Raw genomic sequence first — 21,217 nt, 5'->3', positions numbered from 1 at the left:
TTGGATGATAGCGGGGTGAACAGGCAGTGGCTCGGATGGTTGTTGTCCTTGATGATCTTTATGGCCTTCCTGTGACATCGGGTGGTGTAGGTGTCCTGGAGGGCAGGTAGTTTGCCCCCGGTGATGCGTTGTGCAGACCTCACTACCCTCTGGAGAGCCTTACGGTTGTGGGCGGAGCAGTTGCCGTACCAGGCGGTGATACAGCCCGACAGGATGCTCTCGATTGTGCATCTGTAGAAGTTTGTGAGTGCTTTTGGTGACAAGCCAAATTTCTTCAGCCTCCTGAAGTTGAAGAGGCGCTGCTGCGCCTTCTTCACGATGCTGTCTGTGTGGGTGGACCAATTCAGTTTGTCTGTGATGTGTACGCCGAGGAACTTAAAACTTACTACCCTCTCCACTACTGTTCCATCGATGTGGATAGGGGGGTGTCCCCTCTGCTGTTTCCTGAAGTCCACAATCATCTCCTTAGTTTTGTTGACGTTGAGTGTGAGGTTATTTTCCTGACACCACACTCTGAGGGCCCTCACCTCCTCCCTGTAGGCCGTCTCGTCATTGTTGGTAATCAAGCCTACCACTGTTGTGTCGTCCGCAAACTTGATTATTGAGTTGGAGGCGTGCGTGGCCACGCAGTCGTGGGTGAACAGGGAGTACAGGAGAGGGCTCAGAACGCACCCTTGTGGGGCCCCAGTGTTGAGGATCAGCGGGGTGGAAATGTTGTTGCCTACCCTCACCACCTGGGGTCGGCCCGTCAGGAAGTCCAGTACCCAGTAGCACAGGGCGGGGTCGAGACCCAGACAGTACCCAGACAGTACACAGACAGTACCCATACAGTACACATACAGTACCCAGACAGTACACATACAGTACCCAGACAGTACACATACAGTACAAGTCAGAAGTTTGGTTGGTTGAGAGAATGCCAAGAGTGTCATCAAGGCAACGGGTGGCTACTTTGAAGAATCTCAAATGTAAAATATATTTTGATTTGTTTAACACTTTTTTGGTTACTACATGATTCCATATGTGCTATTTCATAGTTTTGATGTCTTCACTATTATTCTACAATGTAGAAACTAGTAAAATAAAGAAAAACCCTTTTGTAGGTGTGTTGATCAGGTGTGTTCAAACTGTTGACTCGTACTGTAATCTCACCGACGTCGACCCGATGTAGTATGGAGCGCGTGTGCACATTGGCAGTGGTGGAAAAAGTACCCAATTGTCCTACTTTAGAGTATCAAAAGTAAATGTAATTGCTTTAATATACTTTAGTATTAAAAGTACAAATCATTTCTAATTCCTTATGTTAAGCTAAATTTCCGGCTAATCAGGGGCATGCTCCTACACCCAGACATCATTTACAAACGAAGCATGTGTGCTTAGTGAGTCCGCCAGATCAGATGCAGTAGGGTCGACCAGGGATGTTCTCTGTTTAGTGAGTCTGTCAGATCAGAGGCAGTAGGGATGACCAGGGATGTTCTCTGTTTAGTGAGTCTGTCAGATCAGAGGCAGTAGGGATGACCAGGGATGTTCTCTGTTTAGTGAGTCTGCCAGATCAGAAGCAGTAGGGATGACCAGGGATGTTCTCTGTTTAGTGAGTCCACCAGATCAGAGGCAGTAGAGATGACCAGGGATGTTCTCTGTTTAGTGAGTCTGTCAGATCAGAGGCAGTAGGGATGACCAGGGATGTTCTCTGTTTAGTGAGTCTGTCAGATCAGAGGCAGTAGAGATGACCAGGGATGTTCTCTGTTTAGTGAGTCTGTCAGATCAGAAGCAGTAGGGATGACCAGGGATGTTCTCTGTTTAGTGAGTCCACCAGATCAGAGGCAGTAGAGATGACCAGGGATGTTCTCTGTTTAGTGAGTCTGTCAGATCAGAGGCAGTAGGGATGACCAGGGATGTTCTCTGTTTAGTGAGTCTGTCAGATCAGAGGCAGTAGAGATGACCAGGGATGTTCTCTGTTTAGTGAGTCTGTCAGATCAGAGGCAGTAGGGAGGACCAGGGATGTTCTCTGTTTAGTGAGTCTGCCAGATCAGAGGCAGTAGGGATGACCAGGGATGTTCTCTGTTTAGTGAGTCTGCCAGATCAGAGGCAGTAGGGATGACCAGGGATGTTCTCTGTTTAGTGAGTCCTCCAGATCAGAGGCAGTAGGGTCGACCAGGGATGTTTTCTTGATAAGTGCGTAAATTGGACCATTTTCCTGTCCTGCTAAGAATTCAAAATGTAACGAGTACTTTTAGGTGTCATGGTAAATGTATGGAGTAAAAAGTACATTTGATTTGATTTGATATTTACAGTATTCAGACCTTTTACTCAGTACTTTGTTGAAGCACCTTTGCCAGTGACTACAGCCACAAGTCTTCTTGGGTATGACACTACCAGCTTGGCACAACTGTATTTGGGGAGTTTCTCCCATTCTTCCCTGTAGATCCTCTTAAGCTCTGTCAGGTTGGATAGGGAGCTTTGCTGCACAGTTATTTTTGGTTTCTCCAGAGAGGTTTGATTGGGTTCAAGTCCATGCTTGGCTGGGCCACTCAAGGACATTCAGAGACTTGTCCCGAAGCCACTCCCGTGCTGTCTTGGCTGTGTGCTTAGGGTCGTTGTCCTGTTGAAAGGTGAACCTTCAGCCCAGTCTGAGGTCCTGAGCGCTCTGGAGCAGGTTTTCATCAAGGATCTCTCTCTACTTTGCTCCGTTCAACTTTGTCTTGATCCTGACTAGTTTCCGAGTCCCTAAAAATACATTTTGAGACATTTTTGACATGTCCCATTATTCCACACACGGGTTCTTAGGTCTTTCAGTCAGACTAACACAGAGGCTCTTTTAAAAAAAATATATATATATATTTTTAAGTGTAACGCTCATCTGCAAATATATGCAAAAGGACAATATTTTGATAAACTGTTCTGTTAAAGTATGACCATGGAGTGTTTTATCACACTAAAATAAAACATTCTGCCTTGAAGCAATGTGGTGTATAAACTGATTCTCGTAATTTGCATATTCTGCAAATTAGCGCATATTTAAGGAGGGTTTGCCTCATTTGCATATTTTAATTAAAAAAATAAATGCAACTTTGTAACACAAAAAATATATTGTATTTATGTATACTTTTCAGGTGGTAATGTTTCAGTCTGATAAAACTTTACCAGTGTTGTGCCAGAATAGTCTCTATCAAAATTCTTAACTTTTACTAAAAGGTCTATACATTCAGAATGATAGTTTAGCCTACAGTGATCTGCACAGGTTGTTGATGACAAATAGGAGACTAACGTGTTGGGTTACTCAGCGATCAGAGGTTTAACTAGTTGCCCCAGGGCAGGTTTCACTATGAGAGGTTTAACTAGTTTCCCCAGGGCAGGTTTCACTGCAGCCTACTCATTGCCATTAGTTAATATGTTGACAAACTGGTCATTGAAGAGAGGGAAAGAAAGAAAGAGACATCTCTTAATCCTCTGGGTGTGTTTGTACTATATATATCCTGCTGTGTTTACCATTCAAATCAAACTTTATTTGTACATGTGCTGAATACAACAGCTGTAGACCTTACAGTGAAATGCTTACTTACAAGCTCTTAACCAACAGCAGTTTTAAGAAAACAATAAGTGTGAAGTAAACAATGTAAGTAACAAATAATTAAAGAGCAACAGTAAAATAACAAGAGCGAGACTATATACAAGGGGTACTGGCACAGAGTCAATGTGCGGGGGCACCGGTTAGCTTAAGATAATATGTACATGTAGGTAGAGTTAAAGTAGATAATAAACAGAGAGTATAGATTGATGCTGATGTTAATGGATCTGTTGTTGCCCTTTATGGCAGGATATGCAGGACCAGCTAATATGAACACTTTTTAACAGGCTAGAAAATAAGAAAATGTTATAGACTAACTCTTTTATGTTTTAATCGGTTAAACTTAGAATTGTTAAAATCAGGCAGTAGAAAGACAAGGAACTTACGGACCAAAATGTTCTGGTTTCTCCCACAATTTTTTTTAATAGAAAACACTTTTTCTTTAGAGGAACTCTTGAAAATTGCAATAGTAGAATGCACAGGGTGCAATTTCTAAATTGGGTCGTGCATCATCAGTTTTCCTCCTGTCAAGTCATTGCAGACCTTAAGACTCTTAGATAGCTATTGTCACGACTTCCGCCGAAGTCGGTTCCTCTCCTTGTTTCGGGCGGCTCTCGGCGTCGCCGGTCTTCTAGCCATCTTCGATCCACTTTTCATTTTCCATTTGTTTTGTCTTGTCTTCTCACACACCTGGTCTCAATTTCCCTCGTTACATGTTGTGTAACCTCACACTCAACGTCAACAAAACTAAGGAGATGATTGTGGACTTCAGGAAACAGCAGAGGGAACACCCCCCTATCCACATCGATGGAACAGTAGTGGAGAGGGTAGCAAGTTTTAAGTTCCTCGGCATACACATCACAGACAAACTGAATTGGTCCACTCACACAGACAGCATTGTGAAGAAGGCGCAGCAGCGCCTCTTCAACCTCAGGAGGCTGAAGAAATTCGGCTTGTCACCAAAAGCACTCACAAACTTCTACAGATGCACAATCGAGAGCATCCTGGCGGGCTGTATCACCGCCTGGTACGGCAACTGCTCCACCCTCAACCGTAAGGCTCTCCAGAGGGTAGTGAGGTCTGCACAACGCATCACCGGGGGCAAACTACCTGCCCTCCAGGACACCTACACCACCCGATGTCACAGGAAGGCCATAAAGATCATCAAGGACATCAACCACCCGAGCCACTGCCTGTTCACCCCGCTATCATCCAGAAGGCGAGGTCAGTACAGGTGCATCAAAGCAGGGACCGAGAGACTGAAAAACAGCTTCTATTTCAAGGCCATCAGACTGTTAAACAGCCACCACTAACATTGAGTGGCTGCTGCCAACACACTGACACTGACTCAACTCCAGCCACTTTAATAATGGGAATTGATGGGAAATGATGTAAATATATCACTAGCCACTTTAAACAATGCTACCTTATTTAATGTTACTTACCCTACATTATTCATCTCATATGCATACGTATATACTGTACTCTATATCATCGACTGTATCCTTATGTAATACATGTATCACTAGCCACTTTAACTATGCCACTTTGTTTACATACTCATCTCATATGTATATACTGTACTCGATACCATCTACTGTATCTTGCCTATGCTGCTCTGTACCATCACTCATTCATATATCCTTATGTACATATTCTTTATCCCCTCACACTGTGTACAAGACAGTAGTTTTGGAATTGTTAGTTAGATTACTTGTTGGTTATTACTGCATTGTCGGACCTAGAAGCACAAGGATTTCGCTACACTCGCATTAACATCTGCTAACCATGTGTATGTGACAAATAAAATTTGATTTGATTTGATTTGATTTAACCCTCGGTTCCCACCATGTCTTTGTGCGGTATTGTTTACTGAAAGTGTGTGTGTTTTCTCTGGTCCGCGACGGGGTTTGTTATCCGTTTGTTTATTCTTCTGGTTTCCGGTGGTTGTTATGAATAAAACTGCTCCATTGATGGCCTAGTTTCGCTCTCCTGCGCCTGACTTCCCTGCTGCCAGTTACGAACTCCCTTACAGCTATAACGTCAGAAATGTCTAGATCAATTAGCCCATGACAGCGAATGTTTTTTTTATCTACGTTTTTTAGCCCATAGATTTTGTTGTAATGTTTGAGCCAATGTTTTTTTATGATCTAAGCAATTTAAGACATCTAGAACAGGGATGGGCAACTTTGATCGGTGTGAGGGCCACAAAAAGTCTGATCTCATCAGCGGCAACTTACCCACATCCACACATAGTCAGAGCCGGCCCTAAGCCTCTTGGGGGGTCCTAAGCAACTTTTTGTTTATCCCACCTTGCGAGCAAAACATTTTAGAGGCCCCCTCTTGAGAGTGGAGAGAAAAATGTTGCAGTTTTTGACTTAATATCCTGCAAATCTACACATTTTGCAATGGGCGGAGAGAAAATGTTGTAGTTTTAAAGGAAGTCTGTTGCAAATCTACACATTTTGCAATGGGGCAGAGAGAAGATTTAGCAATTTTACTACAACATTTAATGCAATTCTACACATTTTGCCATAGTATGATATCTGAGTGAAAGTGACTAAGAAAATCTAAGGATGTACGCTGAGAGTCGGGGAAGCAAGTTCAGGGAGTGAAGACATTTAATAAATAAACGAACACAACAAGAAATACGAACAGCGCACCGACATGACACAGATACAGAAATAACGACGACTGGGGAAGAAACCAAAGGGAGGGACATATAAAGGGCAGGTAATCAAGGAGGTGATGGAGTCCAGGTGAGTGTCATTATGCGCAGATGCGCGTAACGCTGGTGCCAGGTGTGCGCCCTAGCAAGCAGCCTGGTGACCTAGAGGCCGGAGAGGAAATACACGTGACAGAAAATCAATGGGGGGGGGGGGGGGGGGGGGGGCGACACATTTGGTAATTCAACCATGATTACTACAAGTTTAGATAGCTGGCTGCTTGACTAATTTATCAATCTAAAAAAATGTTAGCTGATGTGCTAATTGTGTGACTGACAGAACAAGAGAGAAACTGCTGATGCACAACCCGAATGTTGAAATTGCACCTTGCGTATTCTACTATTCTAACCTACAAAAGTGGAGACGCCAACTGCCCATCCCTGATCTAGGACAGATCAAATCACAATTTATTTCAAATACATTTTTATTGATCACATCCGCTGAATACACATTATAATTACACCTTACAATTACACCTTACAATTACACCTTACAATTACACCTTACAAATACACCTTACAAATACACCTTACAAATACACCTTACAATTACACCTTACAAATACACCTTACAATTACACCTTACAATTACACCTTACAATTACACCTTACAATTACACCTTACAATTACACCTTACAATTACACCTTACAATTACACCTTACAATTACACCTTACAATTACACCTTACAATTACACCTTACAATTACACCTTACAATTACACCTTACAAATACACCTTACAAATACACCTTACAATTACACCTTACAATTACACCTTACAAATACACCTTACAATTACACCTTACAAATACACCTTACAATTACACCTTACAATTACACCTTACAAATACACCTTACAATTACACCTTACAATTACACCTTACAATTACACCTTACAAATACACCTTACAAATACACCTTACAATTACACCTTACAATTACACCTTACAAATACACCTTACAATTACACCTTACAAATACACCTTACAATTACACCTTACAATTACACCTTACAAATACACCTTACAATTACACCTTACAAATACACCTTACAAATACACCTTACAATTACACCTTACAAATACACCTTACAATTACACCTTACAATTACACCTTACAATTACACCTTACAAATACACCTTACAATTACACCTTACAATTACACCTTACAAATACACCTTACTAACCAACAGGTGTAGACCTGACAGTGAAATGCTTACTGACAGGCCTTAACCAACAGGTGACCTGACAGTGAAATGCTTACTGACAGGCCTTAACCAACAGGTGACCTTACTTACAGGCCCTAACCAACAGATGACCTTACTGTGAAATGCTTACTGACAGGCCTTAACCAACAGCTGACCTGACAGTGAAATGCTTACTTACAGGCCCTAACCAACAGGTGACCTTACTTACAGGCCCTAACCAACAGGTGACCTTACTTACAGGCCCTAACCAACAGGTGACCTTACAGTGAAATGCTTACTTACAGGCCCTAACCAACAGGTGACCTTACTTACAGGCCCTAACCAACAGGTGACCTTACTTACAGGCCCTAACCAACAGGTGACCTTACAGTGAAATGCTTACTTACAGGCCCTAACCAACAGGTTACCTTACTGTGAAATGCTTACTTACACACCCTAACCAACAGGTGTAGACCTGAAATGCTTACTTACAGGCCCTAACCAACAGGTGACCTTACTGTGAAATGCTTACTTACAGGCCCTAACCAACAATTGACCTTACTGTGAAATGCTTACTTACAGGCCCTAACCAACAGGTGACCTTACTTACAGGCCCTAACCAACAGGTGTAGACCTGAAATGCTTACTTACAGGCCCTAACCAACAACCAAATATGCCTGTGTGTGTATGTGTGTGTGTTGGAGTGTGAGTGTGAGTGTGTGTGTGTGTGTGTGTGTGGCGTCAATATGCCTGTGTGTGTGTGTGTGTGTGTGTGTGTGTGTGTGTGTGTGTGTTGGAGTGTCAGTGTAGTATGTGTGAGTGTGTGTTTAGAGTCCAGTGAGTTTACATTGAGCCTGGGCAAGAAAGTTCTCTTAGAAAAGGCCAGAGATTCTAAAACTTTGGAAAGGCAAGATAACTTGGACGTTCAATCAATCGATCAAATGTTTTGATAGAGCCCTTTAAAAAATATATATATACAGAAACCCACAGAGAGCAAGCAATGCAGATGTAGAGACACGGTGGCTAGGGAAAAATTCCCTAGAAAAGCAGGAACCTAGGAAGAAACCTAGAGAGGAAGCAGGCTCCGAGGAGTGGCCAGTCCTTTTCTGGCTGTGCCGGGTGGAGATAAGAATACCAATAAGAGTGTTCTTCAAGATACAGTACATTGGACGGTGGTTATCTAAGTCAAAAGGATCTCTGTGCCACTTTCCCAGACTTAGAGATAACACCAGAAACAACTGTCAAGCAAAATCATCTAGGTTAATGATTCTGCAATAAGTGGGGCAGAGAGCTGCAGTAAGAAGAGATCAGGAGTTTGAGTTTATTTGTATTTTTACAGGGACAGTGCACATTTAATCAATGTTTCAGTAAAAGTGCCGGTTTTAGCCAGCCGGCTAATTTTCAACCGCAGTCCCTGGGCAGGTTATTAAAAACAATTACAATATAGACAATCATTGAGCAGTGAGCAACATAGGACAAGCAAGACATAGCATACAGACAGAACAACATAGGACAAGCAAGACATAGCATACAGACAGAACAACATAGGACAAGCAAGACATAGCATACAGACAGAACAACATAGGACAAGCAAGACATAGCATACAGACAGAGCAACATAGAACAAGCAAGACGTAGCATACAGACAGAACAACATAGAACAAAAAGCAGCAAGACAAAATTCATAAAAGCAACAAAGTGTTTCCACACCTCACAAGCTACAGACAACAGACAACATGGATGCGGCAATAGACAGCTAGGGATTATGATCACAAATCTGATTGACCTTTAGCCATGTAGTCATGCATTTTGTGAAAGTGTGATAGGTGGTGCAGTTATGTGTGTCTGATGGCGGTGTATTCCAGACATGGGAAGCTCTCACAGAGAAAGCGGATTTACTAAAGGTGCTTTTCTTTAAGGGAACTATACAGTCACCTCTCATGGCAGACCTTGTGGATCTGCTGCCATATGTCTGGGTTTTCTGTTTAACAGAAGTACTGAGTGGAGGGGGAGGAGCCAGGCCATTTAGGATCTTGAATACAAGACATGCGTCAGTGTATTGCACAAGATTTTCCCAACTCAGGAGCTCATGCTTTCTGAGGATGTAACAGTGATGATGGCTATTGGGCTTCCTATCAAGCACTTTGAGAGCCTGTTTGTAGACAGACTGAATAGGTTTTAATGTTGTACAGCAAGCTTGGGCCCAACTAGTCAAGCAGTATGTTAAGTGGGGGAGTATCATAGATTTGAAGTACAGTTTTGCTACCTCTGTAGTCAAACAATTTCGTATAAATCGGAAATTAGCTAGGTTGAATTTGGTTATCTGAATGACCTTTTTCACATGCTTTTTAAAAGAGAGGTTGGAATCAAGTATGATGCCATGATACTTAAACTCAGATACCACCTGGAGCTTCTCCCCTGACACATAGACATCTGGTTCAGTAGCATCTGTTGCCCTCTTTGTGAAGAACATGCAGACAGTTTTTTTCACATTGAGATGCAAACACGAGTCACAGAGCCACTTTGTAACCTGGACCATTACAGTAGTGAGTTCCTGTGCAGCTTGTTGTTTGCTCTTTGCATGTACATATATCACTGTATCATCTGCATACATTTGAACTTCAGACCCAGTACAGACAGAAGGCAGATCATTAATGTACAGGCTGAACAGGAGGGGCCCCAGTATTGACCCCTGGGGCACGCCCACATCATAGCTAAGAGTGGGCGACAGCTCATTGCTCACTCTGACACACTGAGTTCTGCCTTCAAGTTATGATTTCATCCATCTCAAGGCATCGTGGGAGAAGTTGAACTTGGACAATTTTGTGATGAGAATCTCATGGTTAACAGTATCAAAAGCCTTCCTTAGGTCCAGAAACACAGCCCCAACAACGCCTCCTTTGTCCATCTTGGACTTCACAGTTTCCAGAAGAAAGCAGTTGGCCGTTTCTGTGGAGTGTTTCGCTCTGAAGCCAAACTGCATGGAGTGTAATGTGAAGGGGCTGTTGTTGAGGTGGGCAATCAGTTGTTCTGCTACACACTTTTCAACAACATTTGACACCACAGGTAGTATACTAATGGGCCTGTAGTTACTCACGTCAGCAGGGTCGCCTGATTTAAAGATGGCCGTTATTATGGCCGACTTCCATACCCTTGGAAACACCCCGAGACCAATAGATGTGTTGGTGACCTTAGTAATGGGGCCAATGAGTGACTCTTTGTAGTTTTTAAGTAAGGTAGAGTCCAGCCCAAACACATCTTTGACTTTAGAGTTCTTTAGTGAGCTAATCACCTTGTTCACCTTTGACTCAGAAACCTCCCTTATATGATGAAGACAGGTTGAGCGTCATTCACTAGCACTGAGCCCAATAAACCAGTGGAGGGGTTCTGTGTCAGTACCCTGACAGAGTCAATAAAGTAGGAATTGAAGGCTATTGCTATTTCGACTGCATCCTGTGTTAGATTGTTATTCACCATGATTTCTAGTCTTTTTGCAGTGTTACTATGGTCTTTCCCTGTTAACTTTTTTAGATTCTCCCAGATCAGTTTAGAATTTCCCTTTGCTTCACCAATTATGTTAATAAAAAAGTTTTCCTTGGCCTGTCTGATTCCTTTCATCACCTTATTTCTCAACATGGTAAACCTACGTCTGTCATGCTCCAATTTGGATCTTAGGGCTGTTTTTAGAGCATAATCTCGTTCTTTCATCAATTTCCAGATTTCTCCATTTAGCCAAGGAAGAGTGCTCTCTTGGCCAGGTTTGGATTTGATTTTCTTTAGGAAACCATTTATTGTAGTCTGGATTGTGGATAGAAAAACCTGACTATCAGCTTCCACATCTGTATAGGACAAGAGATCATTCCAGTTAATTCCCTTAATTGCATTTTCAAAATAGTTGAATTCACTGTTAAGTATTCTTAGTAGATCCGGCTTTCTAACAGTAGAGAGGTTAAACCTGCTCTTAGACAGCTTTCTGGCTATAAGTGTCAGATTATGATCAGATAGCCCAGTAACCATATTGAATGATTTAGTGACTATCTCTAGTTTATTACTGAACACCAAATCAATCTGTTTTAGAGCAACAAGTCACCCTGGTTGGCCCTTTAACTAGCTGTGTAAGGTCAAAGGTATTAGTGATCCGTTTGAGGGTTTTCCTACAAGACTTGTCGTCATATTTAATGTTAAAATCTCCCATTAAAATGACCTCTTTCCCAAAATCACATTCCCTAAGCATGTTATTGAGGATCAGGCCCTGTGGATTTTTTAACATAGGTTTTTTTCCGCAAGGAACATAGTACATCATATAGATAGATATAAAATGGTTGAAATTAAAATAGAGAATGTGTATCTGGGAGTGCGTCGTTCCCTACAGTCTGTTTCGGAGGTGAATAAAGTACTCCCTCTAGTGGTAGAACCAGGGATTGACATCTTTTTCTCAAACGTCTGAAGCACTGCCAGTCAGACGTCGTATCAGTCAATCTTAGCCCAAGCTACATATATTTTCAGTACATTTCCAGGATTATCCTTTACTCTTAGTTTGTTTTATATGGAGCATGGTTTTCTGCAACAGTGTTACATCGAGAAGTAAAACAAGTTAGAGCCTGATCCGAGTCACACCCTCCCAGTCACACAACCCGCAGATCAGAATTTGCTCATTCAAATTCCTAAAATGTTTCTTTGTAAGAATGTGTGGGCGGGATTTAGGTAGTTTAGCATTTCTTATGCGAAAAATGAGACACGGTTCACTGAGCAGAATAGCAAAGATTCCAGTGGCTGTATATTTAGATTTTTAAGCGTGTTTGAAGTTGGGGCGTGTTGGTTTAGTTGAGTTAGGCTGAAAGATATTTGTAATGAGCTAAATCTATCTGATACTAGCATCAACCAATCCAGATTAAAATCAACCAATATTAATAATTCAAATGTAGCATAGTGACTCAGATTTAATAATTCAGATTTAGCATAATAACTCAGATTTAATCATTCAGATTTAGCATAGTGACTCAGATTTAATAATTAAGATTTAGCATAGTGACTCAGATTTAATTATTCAGATTTAGCATAGTGACTCAGATTTAATCATTCAGATTTAGCATAGTGACTCAGATTTAATTATTCAGATTTAGCATAGTGACTCAGATTTAATCATTCAGATTTAGCATAGTCAATCAGATTTCTTAATTCAGATTTAGATCATAAGGTAGAGCCGAGGTGCCAGATCTATAACCCTTATAACCAGTCAGATACACATCCGAATTCGACATAAACTTCTTTAACCAAAATTCCATAATAATCAGAATTTCCGCGTTGGTTTGAGAAGACAGAGGTACAATAAAATACCTTTTTCTAAATCAAACTTCTAGCATTTACATCAATCAGCTCAAAGTCGTAGCTGCAGGATTTCAGATCAGACGGAGTCTCGAAAATAACCATGCTATCTATGTTCAGTAGGTAACCCTCTGTTTCAAGATACCATAGAGCCGGCTTGAATTGGTATAGATACAAGATTTCCCAGGACTGTACCTTAAGCCCTATGCCTCAAACGAGGACATGACTTAAAACAAGAGTCAATGAGGGTTACCTGTTGCGGGCCAGGACTGAAATCCCGGTACTAATTTCTTAGTTACTGTGTATACTACTTAGTTACTATTTAGACTACGTAGTAGTTACTATGTAGACTATGTAGTAGTTACTATGTAGAATATGTAGTAGTTAGTATATAGTAGTGACTATGTAGTAGTTACTATGTAGAATATGTAGTAGTTACTATGTAGATATAATTAGTATATAGTAGTTAGTATGTAGTAGTTCATATATAGTAGTTAGTATGTAGTAGTTAGTATATAGTAGTTCGAATGTAGTAGTACTCTAGTATGAAGTAGTTAACATGTAATAGTATATAGTAGTACTGTAATATGTAGTAGTACTGTAGTATGTAGTAGTTAGTATATAGCAGAGCTGTAATATGTAGTAGTTAGCATGTAGTAGTTAGTTTATAGTGGTTAGTAAATAGTAGTTAGATTATAGTAGTTAATATGTAGTAGTACTGTAGTATGTAGTAGTTAATATGTAATAGTTATTATGTAGTAGTATTGTAATATGTAGTAAAACTGTAGTATGTAGTTGTACTATAGTATATAGTAGAACTGTAGTATGTAGTTGTACTATAGTATATAGTAGAACTGTAGTATGTAGTTGTACTATAGTATATAGAAGAACTGTAGTATGTAGTTGTACTATAGTATATAGTAGAACTGTAGCATGTAGTTGTACTATAGTATATAGAAGAACTGTAGTATGTAGTTGTACTATAGTATATAGTAGAACTGTAGTATGTAGTTGTACTATAGTATATAGTAGAACTGTAGTATGTAGTTGTACTATAGTATATAGTAGAACTGTAGTATGTAGTTGTACTATAGTATATAGTAGAACTGTAGTATGTAGTTGTACTATAGTATATAGTAGAACTGTAGTATGTAGTTGTACTATAGTATATAGTAGAACTGTAGTATGTAGTTGTACTATAGTATATAGAAGAACTGTAGTATGTAGTTGTACTATAGTATATAGTAGAACTGTAGTATGTAGTTGTACTATAGTATATAGTAGAACTGTAGTATGTAGTTGTACTATAGTATATAGAAGAACTGTAGTATGTAGTTGTACTATAGTATATAGTAGAACTGTAGTATGTAGTTGTACTATAGTATATAGTAGAACTGTAGTATGTAGTTGTACTATAGTATATAGAAGAACTGTAGTATGTAGTTGTACTATAGTATATAGAAGAACTGTAGTATGTAGTTGTACTATAGTATATAGTAGAACTGTAGTATGTAGTTGTACTATAGTATATAGAAGAACTGTAGTATGTAGTTGTACTATAGTATATAGTAGAACTGTAGTATGTAGTTGTACTATAGTATATAGTAGAACTGTAGTATGTAGTTGTACTATAGTATATAGTAGAACTGTAGTATGTAGTTGTACTATAGTATATAGAAGAACTGTAGTATGTAGTTGTACTATAGTATATAGTAGAACTGTAGTATGTAGTATTGTAATATGTAGTAAAACTGTAGTATTTAGTAGTTAGTATATAGTAGAACTGTAGTATGTAGTATTGTAATATGTAGTAAAACGGTAGTATTTAGTAGTTAGTATATAGTAAAACTGTAGTATGTAGTATTTAGTATATAGAACTGTAATATGTAGTAGTACAGTAGTATATAGTAGAACTGTAGTATGTAGTAGTTAATATGTAATAGTTATTATGTAGTAGTATTGTAATATGTAGTAAAACTGTAGTATGTAGTTGTACTATAGTATATAGTAGAACTGTAGTATGTAGTTGTACTATAGTATATAGTAGAACTGTAGTATGTAGTATTGTAATATGTAGTAAAACTGTAGTATTTAGTAGTTAGTATATAGTAGAACTGTAGTATGTAGTTGTACTATAGTATATAGTAGAACTGTAGTATGTAGTATTGTAATATGTAGTAAAACTGTAGTATGTAGTTGTACTATAGTATATAGTAGAACTGTAGTATGTAGTTGTACTATAGTATATAGTAGAACTGTAGTATGTAGTATCGTAATATGTAGTAAAACTGTAGTATTTAGTAGTTAGTATATAGTAAAACTGTAGTATTTAGTAGTTAGTATATAGTAAAACTGTAGTATTTAGTAGTTAGTATATAGTAAAACTGTAGTATGTAGTATGTAGTAGTACAGTAGTATATAGTAGAACTGTAGTATGTAGTTGTACTATATTATATTGTAGTATGTAGTACTGTAGTATATAGTAGAGCTGTGGTATTTAGTAGTTAGTATTTAGTATATAGAACTGTAGTATGTATACTATTTAGTATATAGAACTGTAGTATGTAGTATATAGAACTGTAGTATGTAGTATTTAGTATATAGAACTGTAGTATGTAGTAGTACTGTAGTATATATTTGAACTGTAATATGTAGTAGTTAGTATGTAGTAGAACTGTAGTATGTAGTAGTACTGTAGTAGTTAGTAGGTAGTAGTACTGTAATATGTAGTAATTAGTATATAATAGTTAGTATATAATAGTTAGTAGGTAGTAGTACTGTAGTATGTAGTAATTAGTATATAATAGTTAGTATATAATAGTTAGTGTGTAGTAGTACTGTAGTACTGTAGTTAGTATTTAGTAGTTAGTATGTAGTAGTTAGTATATAGTAGTTAGTATATACTACCCCATGACTAACACCCAGACCCTCTTCCAGGACGATAAGAACCCAATGCTCACCCTAAACCCAGACCACCTGGACTGTCGCCCTGACCCAGACCCTGCAGGAGACATGGGGCTGCCTGGCATTGTGTCCTTGGACCTAAAGCATATTGGATTGGGATAGATAGTGTAATGTAGTGGACAACACAATTACAAAGTGAATAGTTCATATTCATGCACAGTATCCACATACATGATATTGGTAAGTGCTTGTCTAGCTAGAATAATCAGCTGTGACAAAGCGCGGTTGGTAAGATTGAGGGTTCATTTGGACTTTAACCTTCTCCCTTCCTCTCGCCTGTGGTCCAGGGCTGGCTCTTCCTGTCTTACGAGGCCTTGACGTCCAGAGCTCCTGTGGTCCAGGGCTACCTCTCCCTGTCTACAAGGCCTTGACGTCCAAAGCTCCTGTGGTCCAGGGCTGGCTCTCCCTGTCTTACAAGGCCTTGACGTCCAGAGCTCCTGTGGTCCAGGGCTACCTCTCCCTGTCTACGAGGCCTTGACGTCCAGAGCTCCTGTGGTCCAGGGCTACCTCTCCCTGTCTACGAGGCCTTGACGTCCAGAGCTCCTGTGGTCCAGGGCTGCCTCTCCCTGTCTTACAAGGCCTTGACGTCAAGAGAAAGAGAAACTTCAAGGGAGTTAACGCAGTAGAATGTGTGAGCACCGAAGTGCCTTTCAACTGCTGACTCCACCAGCCCAGTCGTCCTCTTTTTTGTTTTGGAATTAGAACAAGTCGGTGAAACCAAACGCGGTGGCTATGTTGACAAACACCTGAAAAGTCCAGAGAGACATTCTGGATCCATTCCTTAGATACTTTAGTCCCCAGAGGTCTTAAAACTTCTTCAGGATCGGTGTCCTGTCTACGGGAGCTAACATAGGCTAATGCGATTAGCATGAGGTTGTAAATAACAAGAAAATCTCCCAGGACATAGACATATCTGATATTGGCAGAAAGCTTAAATTCTTGTTAATCTAACTGCACTGTCCAATTTACAGTAGCTATTACAGTGAAATAATACCATGCTATTGTTTGAGGAGAGTGCACAGTTATGAACTTAAAAAGTTATTAATAAAACCAATTAGGCACATTTGGGCAGTCTTGATACAACATTTTGAACATAAATGCAATGGTTCATTGGATCAGTCTAAAACTTTTTTTCTTGTGGCCAAAATCTAAATTGCAACTGAGGTGGAGTAATACATTATGGCCTTTATCTTGGATTTCAAAGAGGATGGTACAAAGAAAAGCAACAAAACAAACGTTTTTCTTTGTATTATCTTTTACCAGATCTATTGTGATATATTCTCCTACATTCCTTTCACATTTCCACAAACTTCAAAACTTTCAAATGGTACCAAGAATATGCAAACCCTTGCTTCAGGTCCTGAGCTACAGGCAGTTAGATTTGGATATGTAATTTTAGGTGTACATTTTTTAAAAAAAAGGGCGGATCTTTAAGAGGTTTTAATCGAGAGAAGAGATGCTTTTGTGAAGGGCCCCCATCCCTTTGTTGGTTCAGTGACAACACCCCCCACCCCAACCCTATTTGCACTTCTTGTTTACACATGGAGGGAGATTACTAGGCCGCCATTGTAAGTAAGAATGTGTTCTTAACTGAAGTGCCTAGTTTAAATAAAGTTTTCACAAGCTCACCAACTGTGGTCCAAACCAGTTGTTAGACCTATTTGCCTAAGCTTTTAATGTTTTTTGTTGTTGTTATCCCTAGTTCTGCTTAGCCCTGTTGTATATTTTATAAAACCCAACATCCTTGTATTATATATACTGTTTTAGTAGTTGTATATCAATTCCGCATACTGCAGTTGAAAAAGCAGTTGTCCAGTTGTTGTTTATTGGATTCGGTCCTGTATTTCAACACCAGGTGGATACATTGATCACAGCACACCCTGAGTACCAGCCTGTATGGGCTACCACACTGGCTCCTCATTAGCACCACCAGCTGAAGAGTTTTGTCCCTAATTGTCTTCCTCATGCCCTATGTGAACTCTGGCCCAACCTACTAGACTAACCCTTATATCTGGCCCAACCTACTAGACTAACCCTTATATCTGGCCCAACCTACATCTGGCCCAACCTACTAGACTAACCCTTATATCTGGCTCAACCTACTAGACTAACCCTTATATCTGGCCCAACCTACTAGACTAACCCTTATATCTGGCCCAACCTATATCTGGCCCAACCTACTAGACTAGCCCTTATATCTGGCTCAACCTACTAGACTAACCCTTATATCTGGCCCAACCTACATCTGGCCCAACCTACTAGACTAACCCTTATATCTGGTCCAACCTACATCTGGCCCAACCTACTAGACTAACCTTTATATCTGGCCCAACCTACTAGACTAACCCTTATATCTGGCCCAACCTACATCTGGCCCAACCTACTAGACTAACCCTTATATCTGGCTCAACCTACTAGACTAACTCTTATATCTGGCCCAACCTACTAGACTAACCCTTATATCTGGCCCAACCTACATCTGGCCCAACCTACTAGACTAACCCTTATATCTGGCCCAACCTACATCTGGCCCAACCTACTAGACTAACCTTTATATCTGGCCCAAACTACTAGACTAACCCTTATATCTGGCCCAACCTACATCTGGCCCAACCTACTAGACTAAGCCTTATATCTGGCCCAACCTACTAGACTAACCCTTATATCTGGCCCAACCTACTAGACTAACCCTTATATCTGGCTCAACCTACTAGACTAACCCTTATATCTGGCTCAACCTACTAGACTAACCCTTATATCTGGCCCAACCTACTAGACTAACCCTTATATCTGGCCCAACCTACATCTGGCCCAACCTACTAGACTAACCCTTATATCTGGCCCAACCTACTAGACTAACCCTTATATCTGGCCCAACCTACTACACTAACCCTTATATCTGGCCCAACCTACTAGACTAACCCTTATATCTGGCCCAACCTACTAGACTAACCCTTATATCTGGCTCAACCTACATCTGGCCCAACCTACTAGACTAACCCTCATATCTGGCTCAACCTACTAGACTAACCCTTATATCTGGCCCAACCTACTAGACTAACCCTTATATCTGGCCCAACCTACTAGACTAACCCTTATATCTGGCCCAACCTACTAGACTAACCCTTATATCTGGCCCAACCTACTAGACTAACCCTCATATCTGGCTCAACCTACTAGACTAACCCTTATATCTGGCCCAACCTACTAGACTAACCCTTATATCTGGCCCAACCTACTAGACTAACCCTTATATCTGGCCCAACCTACTAGACTAACCCTTATATCTGGCCCAACCTACTAGACTAACCCTTATATCTGGCTCAACCTACTAGACTAACCCTTATATCTGGCCCAACCTACTAGACTAACCCTTATATCTGGCCCAACCTACTAGACTAACCCTTATATCTGGCCCAACCTACTAGACTAACCCTCACATCTGTAATATTCCATCCATCCTCTCTGAGAACCAGCTAGTATGCAAACAAGGACAGGGCTGAGAACTCACAGGTAGTGTTTGAAAGCAACAGTCCTACTCAGTCGCAGTTCACACTGAATAAATTGAACTCAACCACTGAAAACAGATTTTCATTCAATAGGGTTTTCAGTACGTGTATCTAAAACCATCCGTTGAAAAAAACGATAAACCTATACTTCAACATTTTTCGGGGGTAGAAAAAGGATCAATGAAAGAAAACCACGTATATTGGTTGATTTACTCTAATCTGGTATATTATTTAGGGTTAGGAAAGTATTTATGAAAAATAAAAACAGGTTTGAAACGCCTTTACCCACAAAATATCTGATTCATCTTGAAAATTGCCTTATTCAATTGTTAAATCCATGAAATATTGAAAGGTGAGGAAAGTGATAGGAGTTGAACAGTAGTCTATATAGTAGTCTATACATTTACCAGTGGCGTCCGGTGACTTTTAAGATGGAGTACTGCCAGCTAGCTAACATAGCATCCCTCTCTGTTGGATAGCCACAGCCAGCTAGGTAACATAGCATCCCTCTCTGTTGGATAGCCATAGCCAGCTAGGTAACATAGCATCCCTCTCTGTTGGATAGCCATAGCCAGCTAGGTAACATAGCATCCCTCTCTGTTGGATAGCCATAGCCAGCTAGGTAACATAGCATCCCTCTCTGTTGGATAGCCATAGCCAGCTAGGTAACATAGCATCCCTCTCTGTTGGATAGCCATAGCCAGCTAGGTAACATAGCATCCCTCTCTGTTGGATAGCCATAGCCAGCTAGGTAACATAGCATCCCTCTCTGTTGGATAGCCATAGCCAGCTAGGTTACATAGCATCCCTCTCTGTTGGATAGCCATAGCCAGCTAGGTAACATAGCATCCCTCTCTGTTGGATAGCCATAGCCAGCTAGGTAACATAGCATCCCTCTCTGTTGGATAGCCATAGCCAGCTAGGTAACATAGCATCCCTCTCTGTTGGATAGCCATAGCCAGCTAGGTAACATAGCATCCCTCTCTGTTGGATAGCCATAGCCAGCTAGGTAACATAGCATCCCTCTCTGTTGGATAGCCATAGCCAGCTAGGTTACATAGCATCCCTCTCTGTTGGATAGCCATAGCCAGCTAGGTTACATAGCATCCCTCTCTGTTGGATAGCCATAGCCAGCTAGATTACATAGCATCCCTCTCTGTTGGATAGCCATAGCCAGCTAGGTAACATAGCATCCCTCTCTGTTGGATAGCCACAGCCAGCTAGGTAACATAGCCTCCCTCTCTGTTGGATAGCCATAGCCAGCTAGGTTACATAGCATCCCTCTCTGTTGGATAGCCATAGCCAGCTAGGTAACATAGCATCCCTCTCTGTTGGATAGCCATAGCCAGCTAGGTAACATAGCATCCCTCTCTGTTGGATAGCCATAGCCAGCTAGGTAACATAGCATCCCTCTCTGTTTGAGCCGGGTGTTTGAGTAGACTAAACTAGCTAGCTGCATTCGCTAACTAAAAAAATATTAAATGTAGCTAGCTCTCACTCGCTCTTGCTTCGCCTTTATTAAAAAAAAATGTTTTGTTCAAAACTGTTCATCTATTGTCTTTTTCTCTCTTTGAGACAAACTACTCACCACATTTTATTCTGCAGTGCTAGCTAGCTGTATCTTATGCTTTCAGTACTAGAATCGTTCTCTGATTCTTTGATTGGGTGGACAACATGTCAGTTCATCCTGCAAGAGCTCTGATCGGGAGGACGTCCTTCAACCTAAGTTGTCATAAGTACAGTGTAAGTCTATGGAAGGGGGTGAGAACCATAAGCCTCCTAGGTTTTCTATTGAAGTCAATGTCCCTGAAGCTAGCTGTCCTCAAGCTACACCATGGTGCTACCCTACAGAGTGCAGCTGAGGCCTTCATTGCAAAACAGTGTGTTTTAATAAATAATTTGGTGACGTGAATATATTTAGTATAGATATATCTAAAA

Source organism: Oncorhynchus clarkii, chromosome 4, assembly GCF_045791955.1.
Source record: "Oncorhynchus clarkii lewisi isolate Uvic-CL-2024 chromosome 4, UVic_Ocla_1.0, whole genome shotgun sequence".
Taxonomy (NCBI): Eukaryota; Metazoa; Chordata; class Actinopteri; order Salmoniformes; family Salmonidae; genus Oncorhynchus; species Oncorhynchus clarkii.
This window is presented reverse-complemented; position numbering follows the sequence as displayed.